At 38.1% G+C, this 11,849-nt stretch overlaps 1 protein-coding gene across 1 annotated transcript in view; it reads right to left on the bottom strand.

Annotated features, from left to right (window-relative positions):
* STXBP6 (syntaxin binding protein 6) overlaps positions 1–11,849 on the bottom strand; it is a 141,079-nt gene that overhangs the window by 32,609 nt on the left and 96,621 nt on the right. The window lies entirely within an intron of this gene.

Below are 11,849 nucleotides of genomic sequence, written 5' to 3' on the forward strand. Positions count from 1 at the left end.
GCAGGTCTGGCTTGTGCTGAATCATTGTAATTACATCACATCTGGAGTACTGGAATGCACTTTACATTGCTGGTTATGAACTTCTAAGCCCTACAGAGCACAGAAGCACGACTGCTGCAGGACTGTTTTCCCCCATAAAGGGCAACGACAAGAGGACCTCCTTGGCTGCAGTTAATTGAATATGTGTGTATTATCTAGACAAACAAAAAGACAAAAAAACATGCAATAATGCTGGTAGCACAGTGAATTTATTATTTAAAGCCCTAAATCAACTAGCTTTTCAAATACATTCAAAATCTCAAGTCTCTATACTTTGATCAAAGTATGCTAATTAAATCAATTTAAATGCAGGTCAGTAATAAGGCAATGAATAATCACCATTCTACTGCTTCAGCATCAATCAGATAAGAGGGACGAGGTCTATATTAATTATTTGTTAGAACAAAAAAGTGTATGCATATCAGAAATGTGCTTCAGATCAGAATCAGATTATTAAAAATAAACTGTGAATTCTTCTGAGTAGAATCTGAAGATCGCAATCTTATGAGACATTTTGTCTCTTTAATGCAGTATGTCCGTCTCCTGGTACCCTGTTTCCCAGAAAATAAGACCTAACCTGAAAATAAGCCCTAGCATGTTTTTTCAGGATGGTCATAATATAAGCTGTACCCCCAAAATAAGCACCAGTTAAGTGAAACCTCACCTTCCACCATTGTGCAGTAACCAGAAGAATATGACATGACTGTATTTGAATAAATGTAGACAGCTGTACATGGGAACAAAATCTTCTGAAAATAAGCCCTAATACGTTTATGTTTTTGGAGCAAAATTTAATATAAGACCCTGTCTTATTTTCGGGCAAACACGGTATCACTTCATTCATTGTGCACTTATTTTGGTAGCAGATAGGCAGCCATCCACACTCATATTTGGAATTATCTCCATATGAAAATTAAGGAAGAAAACAGAAAATACTATCAAGATTCATTCCATTCAGTGAGTATTATTAACCTGGATGACACACATCTGAAAGAAATTAAACATCCTATATAGTTTACCATCATGTTGACAACTTGAAGTCTACAGTTCTGGAACCCTCTTTCTAGAACAATTGTAAGAGCAAGTTGTTGCTATATTCCATCAAGTCACATCTAAGCTAGGCTGGCCCCATCTTTGCTGTCCTTCTATAGGCATGCAAATACCTTTCTCTTCAGGCAGGCTTTTCCTTAATGACTGATGGTCTGGGAGGGGTTTTAAATGGCTGTTGTTCTCTGTTGTTTTAAATGTGTTTTAATATTGATCTTAGTTACTATTTTAATATAATACTTGTTTAATTCTTTTTAAATATTTCTATACTTACAGTTTTAGTTTTAAAATACTGTTTTAATGACATAAGCCGCCTTGGGTCCTTTTTGTCTTTCAGACTGTGATAGGGCTTTCATGGTTAATATGGTATTCAAGATCAATGAGATCTTTAAGGAGTGGTTTTTCATTATCACCCTCTAGCAAGTTTCTATGGCCAAGCAAAGATTTAAACCCAGATCTAATCCATTAATCTATCCATTACACTGTTGTTATATGCCGTCAAGTTGGAACTGTCTTGCAGACTCTGACAGGGCTTTCAGGGTAAGTGAGATATTTAAGGAGTGGTTTTATTGGTTTCATCTCCTCAGTGAGTTTCTATGACAGAGCTAGATTTCAAACTGTAGGTCTCCTGTGTCCTAGTCCATCACTCTAGCTACAATACCACACTGGGTATCCATCTGGTACACTACAATGCAAGAAATCTTGCAAAAGGGTAGGCTTTACAAACATGTAATAAATAGCTTCTGATTTTCACACAGGGCAGCATGCAAAATACTAAGTTGCTTAATATGGTCTCTGGGCTCCCACTGAATCTTTTTCCATAATATTGGAATGTTCTTTACCATTCTGCACAAACTGCTATGTCCAGAAACAATGACAGGGGTAGCAGGAGGACAAAATAAAGCTTTATTAAAGATGTGGTGGGTGCATTAGTTAATTATACACTTCTCCCTTGAATTGCATCATGTCTGAGCAGCATATGTCTGTGCAGCACAGTTTTGGTTGTATGAGTATTATTTTTCAGTAAATAAATATCCAAGAAATAATTATTCAATCAATACTGCTTTCTTATTCTTCTCCAGGAAGTGACCTGAGAAAGGTGGGCCTCAGACGTAATGACGCCCTTGTTGTTCGTGTGATGGCCACTGGCCTAGCTGCCCCCCTCCCCTGGCATGGCAGCTCTGTGTGGCATCTGGAGAAGGTGCAGTGGAATGCTGATGCGGGTCAAGCAAGGTGTCTTTCTTCTTTCTTTCTTTCTCTCTCTATGCTAATTACCTGTTTATGCTTTGCAATTATGTTTTTGGGGGGCTAAGAGTAATACTGTATATGGGTTTTGAATGACATGGCGATTCAGCGCACTTAAACCCAGCATTGCTGAAGGGAGAAGTGTATTCACTCTAATCGGTGACAACTAACCTTTTGTGAAAAAAAAGAATTAAGAAAGTAGGTTGAACAAGTGAGTATTTTGTACAGACCTGAACTGCCTGCTCTTTTAAGACTACTTTAGATGAGATATTCAATTCCTTAAGACTGTGTCCATACATACCCCCAGATATTCACCTGGAATCCACAAGTAACTGCCCTATTATCCAGGGAAGAACTTTCCTTCTCACTTCTTCCCTATCTAAGCAAAAGGGTAATTGCCGATACAGATATGATGTCTTGAAAATTGTCATGTGTATCAGACTTTCCTCACATTCTCCCACATCATTTTTCCATTGGCTGAACTCTCATTCACCTTTCAGGCACCCAAGATAATACAGGACAATCTCCAATATATTTTGTTATCTATATCAAAGCCAACCTATGACATTCCAGTATATAAATGTGGAACCTCTTCTTTTCTCACGTTCAGTGCTAGTCAGGTATTGAGCTTAGGTTTTATGGGTACTATGCTCCTGTCCATCCTACTGCTATTACGCCTTAGGTCTAAATAAATTCATCATCACTTAGAATTCTGGAGGCTACTAAGGCTACTCTGAAGCAAGACTTGCATCTCAGGTTACATATTCTAAAGCCTGAGAAAATGAGAAATCAGAAGACAGTCTCATTTGTCCTCCTAGCTTCACTTGGACAAAGTCTTTAGGCAGTTTACTAGTTTGCACCAAATCCAATGCCCTGCAATAGCCAAAAAAAACTTGTATGCAGGGTTGTGATAGAAATCCCTAAAGATCAGAGGTGCATGTAGCAACTGACTGTTGGTGTTGTCATTTGCTTGATGACAGAGCAATTTAAAAATTGTGAGATGTAGGATCTGGGTCACTGAAAGATTGCTAAACTTTAAGGTGGCAACCCTTAGTCAGATCACTCTTGCCTGCCTTCTTACCAAAGCAGAAGACCTCTATGTGCATGTATGTTTGAATGCCTCCATGTTGGTCTGTCCCTGAACGTTTGTATGGATTTGTCTGTGTGCACTGTCCTTGGCTTTGTCCACCACTGGTTGCTGTGCATCTGCCCCATCAACAACGATGGACGGTAGTTGTAACTGCTAAGTACAATTCTGGTGAAGAACTTGATCTGCCTCTGCTATTGAAAGGCTTCTTCTTTCTTGTTGATAGGCAGAAATAGTTTATGATGTGTGAAAGACACCAGCAGCCATGCCTACATCACATTAAATGTGGATTTTAAGAACGCAACCAGAATATTTGGATAAACTTCCCAGCTTTATACAGAAATATCTGACTTTTTTCCAGAGGTGTTAACAATTTATCATGAATCCATCAGTGAATGAGATACCCAATTTCAATTAAAATTATAAATTTTGGATGGGATCAGAAAAATAAGCACTCGGTATACTCAAAGCCTTTGGATATTCCTAGTGGAGTTTCTGTATTTCCCTCTTTGAACACCAGACTCTGCCAGCACTATCTTTCCAAACTTCCATCAGTTTCAAGAAAAGTTTGCCAATGGTTTGGGACCTGTTCCTTAAGATACTTCCTTGGAAGTATGGTACCAGTCATATGGTTCTTTGAATCAAGGCCAACCTAAAAGTTCAAATATAAAGATGGTTGAAAATTAAAAGCCAGCAACATCAAACTTTAAAATTCTACTGGTAATCAGAAATCTTTTGACAAATGCCTTGATTGCTTCCCTGGAAAAGCCTTCTATTTATTTATAAACTGCTGAAGGCATCAAAATGTGAAGTGATGCATATAATAAAGTGTTTGATGTCTCAGAGCTGTTAGAAAAAGGAAATGATTACTACGATTGTTTACATTTTAGCCGCCAAAGACTTTTAGGCTGAACTGTGAAATCAGGACAACTTCCTTGCTGTGCTGCAGGCATTGAGTCTTTTGTTTTCTTTACTTCACAGCAGAAGATGAAAAATCAAGATGGTTTTGCATACATGGGACAGTGAATGTATACATTACTGTAGCCAATCTACAATTTGGCAGCTTAAAGATTGTAAAAATACATATACTGCATTATTTCATGAGAAATTTAAAAAGGGAAAAAAGTCACTGAGCCAGATTTTATAGCTTCTAGGTGTTCTGCTGCAAAAAAAGAGCATGTTATCCATTGAAGAAGATGGTACATACTTGTGTGCAATTCTATCCTCTTCTTCCAAATTTGAAGAAAAAAGGAATGGAAAAGCCATATTAGCAGCACAGGTACTTTAAGAATAGCACCACGGTCTACTATTATTATATGAGAGCAAATAAGTATTCCTAAGAGCATTTTTATACTTAGTACAATGCTTCTGGACAAAAAGCAAACTCTTCTCCTCAATCAAATCTGAGAGTAATATAAATCAGTATAATCTTACATAATGAGGCAGGTGATGCAATAATATTACTTGGATAATAAATTACAATGAGATGGATGCTCTACCCAGAATTGGTAATTCTATTCCCTCCTGCTCCCCCCCACTTCTCATATTCCCTTAAAACTGTGCTGTAAGATACTTTATAGGCATTGTTAACTAATGTGATTTTCTTTCATCATTAGATGGAGCCTTGTTGTAGCTCAACATCTTTTCTGAGCAATTATTCCAGAGAAGCAGCAGCAGATGCATTCTCCACATTATCGATTTTTACCCAGGATGCATGCTCACTAAGAAGGAGGTATCATCAGACTTGAGGAAAGCTTCAGTGTTTCCAGAAGTCCCTTTCTACCAAAAGTAGGAAAGGGAACAATTAAAAACAAGAGGACAAAGGTTTCTGGTTCTTAATTTTGCCATCTTGGATAGTATTAATTATAATAATTGCACTATGCTAGTTATTTTTTTTTACATTGTTTAATGTGTTTTAATTTTTGTAAGCCGCCCCGAGTAGACGTTGTCTAGAGGGGCGGGGTAAAAATTGAATGAATGAATGAATAAATAAATAAATAAATAAATAAATACATATAGCTGACCCTTTTTGGGTCGGCTATTGCAATAATACATTTGCTGTCTTTACAGTCAGGCATATAACAGAAGTGTGACCCAAACGCAGGGTCGGGTCAAGTACAGACCCTATCTGAGGGTCTACTCAGGTCTGAGTAGATACTGATCTTGGAAGCTTACTTTTAAAAATACATTTGTTATCTAGCTTCCTGCAAAGCAAAAAGAAAAAAAGGAAAAAGGAAAAAAAGAAGTAATTTGCTGCCATTGGACAAAAATATAAAATAATTCATTGGATTACTTGCTATACTATTCTTCTTTTCTAAAATGGAATTGTTCACACATTCAAAATGCCTCCATAAATATCCTTTAAAAAGTAGCTAATAAGATAACTAGAAAATATTACTCATGACACTAAAAAACAAACCAACCACACACAATGTCATTTCCACCCATTATGTTATATTTGACACAACTTTTTTATACTGTTCTTAGCAAAAGAAATAAGTTACATGGCACTGATAATTATTGGCCAGAATCTTGTAACGTGTGTGTGACAAAATAAACAAGTGCCAACTTCTTATCTGGAGGAAGTTTGTTATTAAAAGTTATTCAACTCAGTAGTTTTGCCTGTGGGCATAAGGAACTGGATTCTGCCTTGTAACTACTGTATTTTTCCATTTATAAGACAACCCCGTTTATAAGACACCCCTTTCTAACCCAAAAATTAAGAAAACGTAGCTTTGAGTATTCAGCCTCTGGGCTCAGAACACTCGGACATTAGGAGTCCCTGTTGAATCTGAGCCTACAAGCTCCACCATCAATGAGGTGTGTTCCAGTTGGTTTGTTCAATATCAGCTGACATCAGTTCCATAAGGCTCATGATTGGAGGAAGTGAAGCCTCCTGATTGGAGGCAGCTAAGCCTTGTAATTGAAGGAAGCCTGTTTACAGAGGCAAAGTACGAGCCGTTTTGTTTTCTCCGTGTTCTCAGCTTACTTCTGTGTAAAAGACGCCCCTCAATTTTTAGTGTAATGATTTTATGAAAAAGTAGTGTCTTATACATGCAAAAATACGGTATTTACTTCCAGGATCTAGGCAGGTATGGCCAGCTCACACTGTTACAGAAGTCAGACTAGACTTCTTAAGCTTCATAAGGAGGGAACAGCTGTTTATTCTGTAATCACATTTTTTTTTAAAAAAGAGCTGTTTACATATGGAAGGAATAAATAATGAAAGGAGTGGTGTTGTGCTCCACCCTAAAATTCCACACACATTTTTACATTTGGCTCAGGCTACACAGTTAGTTCATGCAACAAATGCAGTGCAGTTGAAGCCAAACTCTTCTGTACATGTTTGAATGATAAAATGGAACAAAAAAAAAATCTAGTGAATACTGGAAGAATAATAAAGTTTAACCAGAAATTATGTCTTGACACAAATTCACATTCACGCAGAACAATAGTTGGTGCTTTCTAGGGAGTGGCAAACACAGGGTGAAAAGCATGAAGCCAGAGTGGGGTGGAGTAAAGAGAAAATTCCATTTTCGGATAGAACAACAGATACAGAGATTATCAGACAAAACACCTTAGCATTCTTTCTCTCCACATCTCAACAGGGCAAATCTGTGTTTTCATTTGCAAACCCTAGCTTTTCTATTATCTATATGCAAGTTTTTAAATTCCCACATCCACAACGTTCAAAATAAAGTACATAACAAATATATACTAATCTCCAAGGCACGTTTTCACTTTGTGCACTATACAGCAGTGCTATATTGTGTCATCTGAGCCAGACTTAGGGATGTGGACAGTGAAAATACAGTATTCAAGTTCTTTTTTCATTTTGGATTCTTTGGGGGCTGTCTCTTTTGTTGTATTTTTCATGAACCTTTCATTCCACACAAAAGGAGAAGCCTCTCCCAGGTTCTTTTGTTTTGGGCTTCCCTTTGTTCCCTGACATTCCAAAATCCCCCCAAAATTCTGAAAAACTATTCCACTCCCCCACAAAGAAGCAGAGGCGAGGCAACAGAGAAACAATGTACTTCAAAAGAAAATAGAGCAACACTATTCAGGCAGTAGCAAAATACAGTAATCCAGGAAAGGAGGGAGGACCCAAAGAGGAGGGGAAAAAAAAAACTCCAGAGAAATCAGGAGAAAAAAAATAATCCCAAGGGGCATGTGGCACAAACAAAATAATCCTAGGAAATTGGGGGGGGGGGAAATCCCTCCAAAAAAGGCAAGAAGGAAAAGGCAAACAAGATCCAAGACAAAGAGGCAGAAAGAGGCTGTGAGACACCACAAAAACAAAAAACCCTCATTGATTCCAAGGCTTTTCAACATCCCCCCACTGCCCTGGACATTATGTCTAGCTGCTGACAGCCCTGATCATGTGTTTGCACTAGCCCTTGAGACACTATTGGATGCATAACTGGTAAAATAATCCTGTAGGTAGCAGTTTTTAGAAATTAAATGTTTCCATCCCCGTACTACAAGTCCCAATGACTTTCGCACAATGAAAATTATCCCTTAGATGCCTTGGGACCTTTTTGGGGAGGGGGATTTTTTTATTTCTAAAAAAATTGCCACAGTTGATGATGTCATTAGCTTTAAGCAGTGTAAATTACAGAACAGGGTTTCAACTTCTACAAATGGAAGACCTTCTTTTGCCTACAGAAGATGATTGATACAGTGCAAAATTCCACTGGCAGAAAGGAAGGTAGGCTGAGGCTGATTTTCTCTCCCTTGAGGATTCCTCCTTCCATGCAACCAACATTCCCTCTAACTTTTGGTCTCACTGCACGTGAACTTCATCTTATGTGAATGCAGGGGGCGGGGCTTCATCCAACATGGGAAGTAAATAAACTGCCTGTTGGCTGCCTCTGCACAGTCCCAATGGAGCTCTGTGCATGTGTGTGCAGCTTAGACGGAACATTGCATGCAACTAGCAATGGGGATATTTGTATACAAATATGAATATCCCTGATGCAACTGGACCTAACAAGGGCCCGTCCCGTCAACTCAAGTATCTTGCTGTGGTGCTGGTCTTGCTTATCCTTCCAATGGCACCTGGAGCTCTACTCTCTTCCTGTTCGGACTGGCCACTCAGCAGCTGATTGGGGAGACTCGTCTTTCACCCTCCAAACAGTAAAACCTCTGTGAGGTTGAAGCCATTATTATCCTTCAAGGCTTTTTGAGTGTACATGGAGATACGTGTGATGCATATTGTCCTCATGTTTTGAAGGAACAGCTAAACACATACAGCTGGGATCTGAAAAAGCAAAAGGTAACCTTGTAACAGTTAGGAAATTAAACATCCCTTTTCTTTATTACATCTACGCTACTGCTCTGTTCTTTATATTTCCAAATCAAGTCTTTAATACTGTAGTGGGCTTCCTGCACCAACAGGAGGAGGAACCAGATGATTTTTCAAGGTTCCACACTAATCCATGATTATTTGATTCCATATAATAAATTATACCTAGAGGCAAAATCTCCTAGCCAATATATTTAACTTGAGCCTATTTTTATTTCTTTATTTAGCTGAAACTGGTACTTGAGAAATATACAGCTTTTAAAGTCAGAAATGCATGGCTAGCCTGAGGTTAGAAATACTAAGATAGCCAAAGGTATTATGGAATTTTGCTACCAAGTCAGCAATTAAGCCAAACTTGGAAGAGTCACTAAATTTAAAAAGGCCAAAAAAACAGATGAAACAGCTGGAGTCCAGAGGGATCCTTCTTTCTTGGCAAGCTGCTGCTTCCTTCCTGAAGCTAGCATACACGATGGCAGAGCAGGTTATTACAAAATGGAAGTTATATTTTCCAACAAAGCATAGCTATATGGTTGGATTGAGAGCTCTGAGATGAAAGTTCCTAGTTTAAAACTGACATTTTTCATCTATAAATCAGAATTGTTTCTGTTTATTGTTGAATCTATTACAGTCTATTATTTAATTGTACATATATTATTATATAATTATCCTATACAATCTATACTGTGTATTATTGTGATATTTGATTTTTATTTATACATAGGTGTACAGTGGAGGCAGTGGAAGAAAGGAGGGCCTGGCGTGCTCTAGTCCATGGGGTCACAAAGAGTCGGACATGGAACGACTAAACAACAACAACAAGAGATTTTGCATTTGAAAATGACTACTGAGATCCTTTCTACCTTTTTATGTATTAATTTATCAGATTATAACATTGTTGAAATTACAGGCTAAATTACAGAAGAACTCTTCATAACCCTATCTATCCTGCAGGTTTGTAGTGTGTAACAAGAATCGTGAAGAAATGTGAAATGATATTAGTCCAGAGACTAAACTACAGAAAACCTATATTGACACAAAATACTTTGAATTTGCATAGGAAATAAGCTCTCCAACGCCACTGCCTCTCTGTAACAAATAGGGCTAATGGGACTTGCACTTGGATTCCCAGTCATCCTCTTTAGCAGACTGCTGCCCAACTCTTCTGGAACCCTTTCAGCTAAGTTAAGGCTGAGGGTGCCATTTTATTTTCATGTTTTGTTTCAACTGTGCTGGAAGTGTGTGGACATGAATCACATCCCCTTTATCAAGTCTTTAATCATGCAAATACAAATTGGAGAAACTGCTCTACACATGTGGGTCTTTTGGGCAAGTCAGAACATGAAAAATCAGGGTTTCAGATCACTTGCAGAGATTACATATAGATACAACATGGCTTCAGATAGTCATTTTTGCATTAACATCAGAGGGAGCAGGGCTGGCACACTCCCCTAATTGCAAATGCCAAACTTTCAGTATGACTAAATAAAGTAATGGTAGAAAAGGTAGTCACCCTCTATTGTGATAATTAGGGGGAGGATTTATATGGCATGTTGTTTTTCTTCCTGCAACATATATTTGAGCTTATGGGTGGGTTTGAATATGTTTATGAGCGATCTAGTGAGAAAAGCCAGACTACTCATAAACATATTTGAACTTGCTTGTGGGCTCAAATGGAGGTTGCAGAGAAAATGTGAAATGTCACAGAAATCCTCCTCCTACTGATAACCAAGCGAGCTCATAGGTTTGGGTTGCATTGGAAAGAAATGCAGGGTGCGCTAGTTGGCTTGGAAGCAAACTGAAAACTTCCTTTGAAGAAGTTGAGTTCTTCTAGTCTTCTTAAAACTTGCTATCTGAAACACTTGTTTTATCCACTACACTAGGCTTTATTTCATCTTTTCTGATGTTAGCAATCCTATTTAACTACAATTCTACACTCTGTGCCCTTCCTGCTGAAGTGATCCTTATTGAATGCCTGTGGCGTTTTCTATATTATATCCCTGCTGTTCTTTTCCTTGTTATTATAATTACTTAATTGCAATTGTTGTAATTGTTGTGAGTTAATTCTTTTTATTATTTTTTTGCTGATGCTTTCTCTAGTTGCTATTTTATATGGATGATTAATTTTGGTAATAGGCTTAAATTGCCTTTCTTTAGTTTTTATTTTACTCAATTTTCTTTGCACTGAACTGTTACAAGATATAAGGTAAGGTAAAGGTAAAGGTTCCCCTTGACAATTTTTTGTCCAGTCGTGTCCGACTCTAGGGGGCGGCGCTCATCCCGCTCTTCAAGCCATAGAGCCAGCGTTTTGTCCGAAGACAATCTTTCCGTGGTCACATGGCCAGTGTGATTTAGACACAGAACGCTGTTTACCTTCCCACCGAGGTGGTCCCTATTTATCTACTCGCATTTGCATGCTTTCGAACCGCTAGGTTGGCGGGAGCTGGGACAAGCGACGGGTGCTCATTCCGTTGCGTGGATTCGATCTTACGACTGCTGGATCTTCTGACCCTGCAGCACAGGCTTCTGCGGTTTAGCCCACAGCGCCACCACGTCCCTTATACAAGATATAAACCAGGGCTATATTGGACATTTCTATGAATTGTAATCAATCTTCAGTGTGCAGAGCAGGTTCCTGAAAAGTTGGTTACAATGCTTTATTTGTTAGTATTTTATGTCTCAATCAACAAAATAAATTTGCTCCCTGATTATTTTCCAGCAGTTTTAGTGGTGTGGAGTGATAATATTTAATTGCATGCCAAATTGTTTGGCACTAGAGACTGTTCTCTCTTTTCTGCTACTAATTGACTATTTCCAACACTGTGACCTTATTTTACCTCTTAGGTAAAGTATATAAGTATATAATCTGAAAGTATAGATGGGAAGCAGTGTTTTGCTTCCACTGCCTCCCTGAGATATAAAAGCATGCTGGAGGAGAGTGTTATGATTGTGAAAAGGTCAGAAAGAAAGAAAATAAGGTAAGAGACTGGTAGTATAATCTTGTTGCAGGACTCATGCAGAAAATCTTCACACATGTAGTAAGTGAAAGGAACTTGTGTGTAGCACATCTTAGCACGATCACATTTAAATTATTTTATATATGCACTTCTAAATTATTATGTATACTCC

The sequence above is a fragment of the Pogona vitticeps genome, chromosome 1 (assembly GCF_051106095.1).
Source record: "Pogona vitticeps strain Pit_001003342236 chromosome 1, PviZW2.1, whole genome shotgun sequence".
Lineage (NCBI taxonomy): Eukaryota > Metazoa > Chordata > Lepidosauria > Squamata > Agamidae > Pogona > Pogona vitticeps.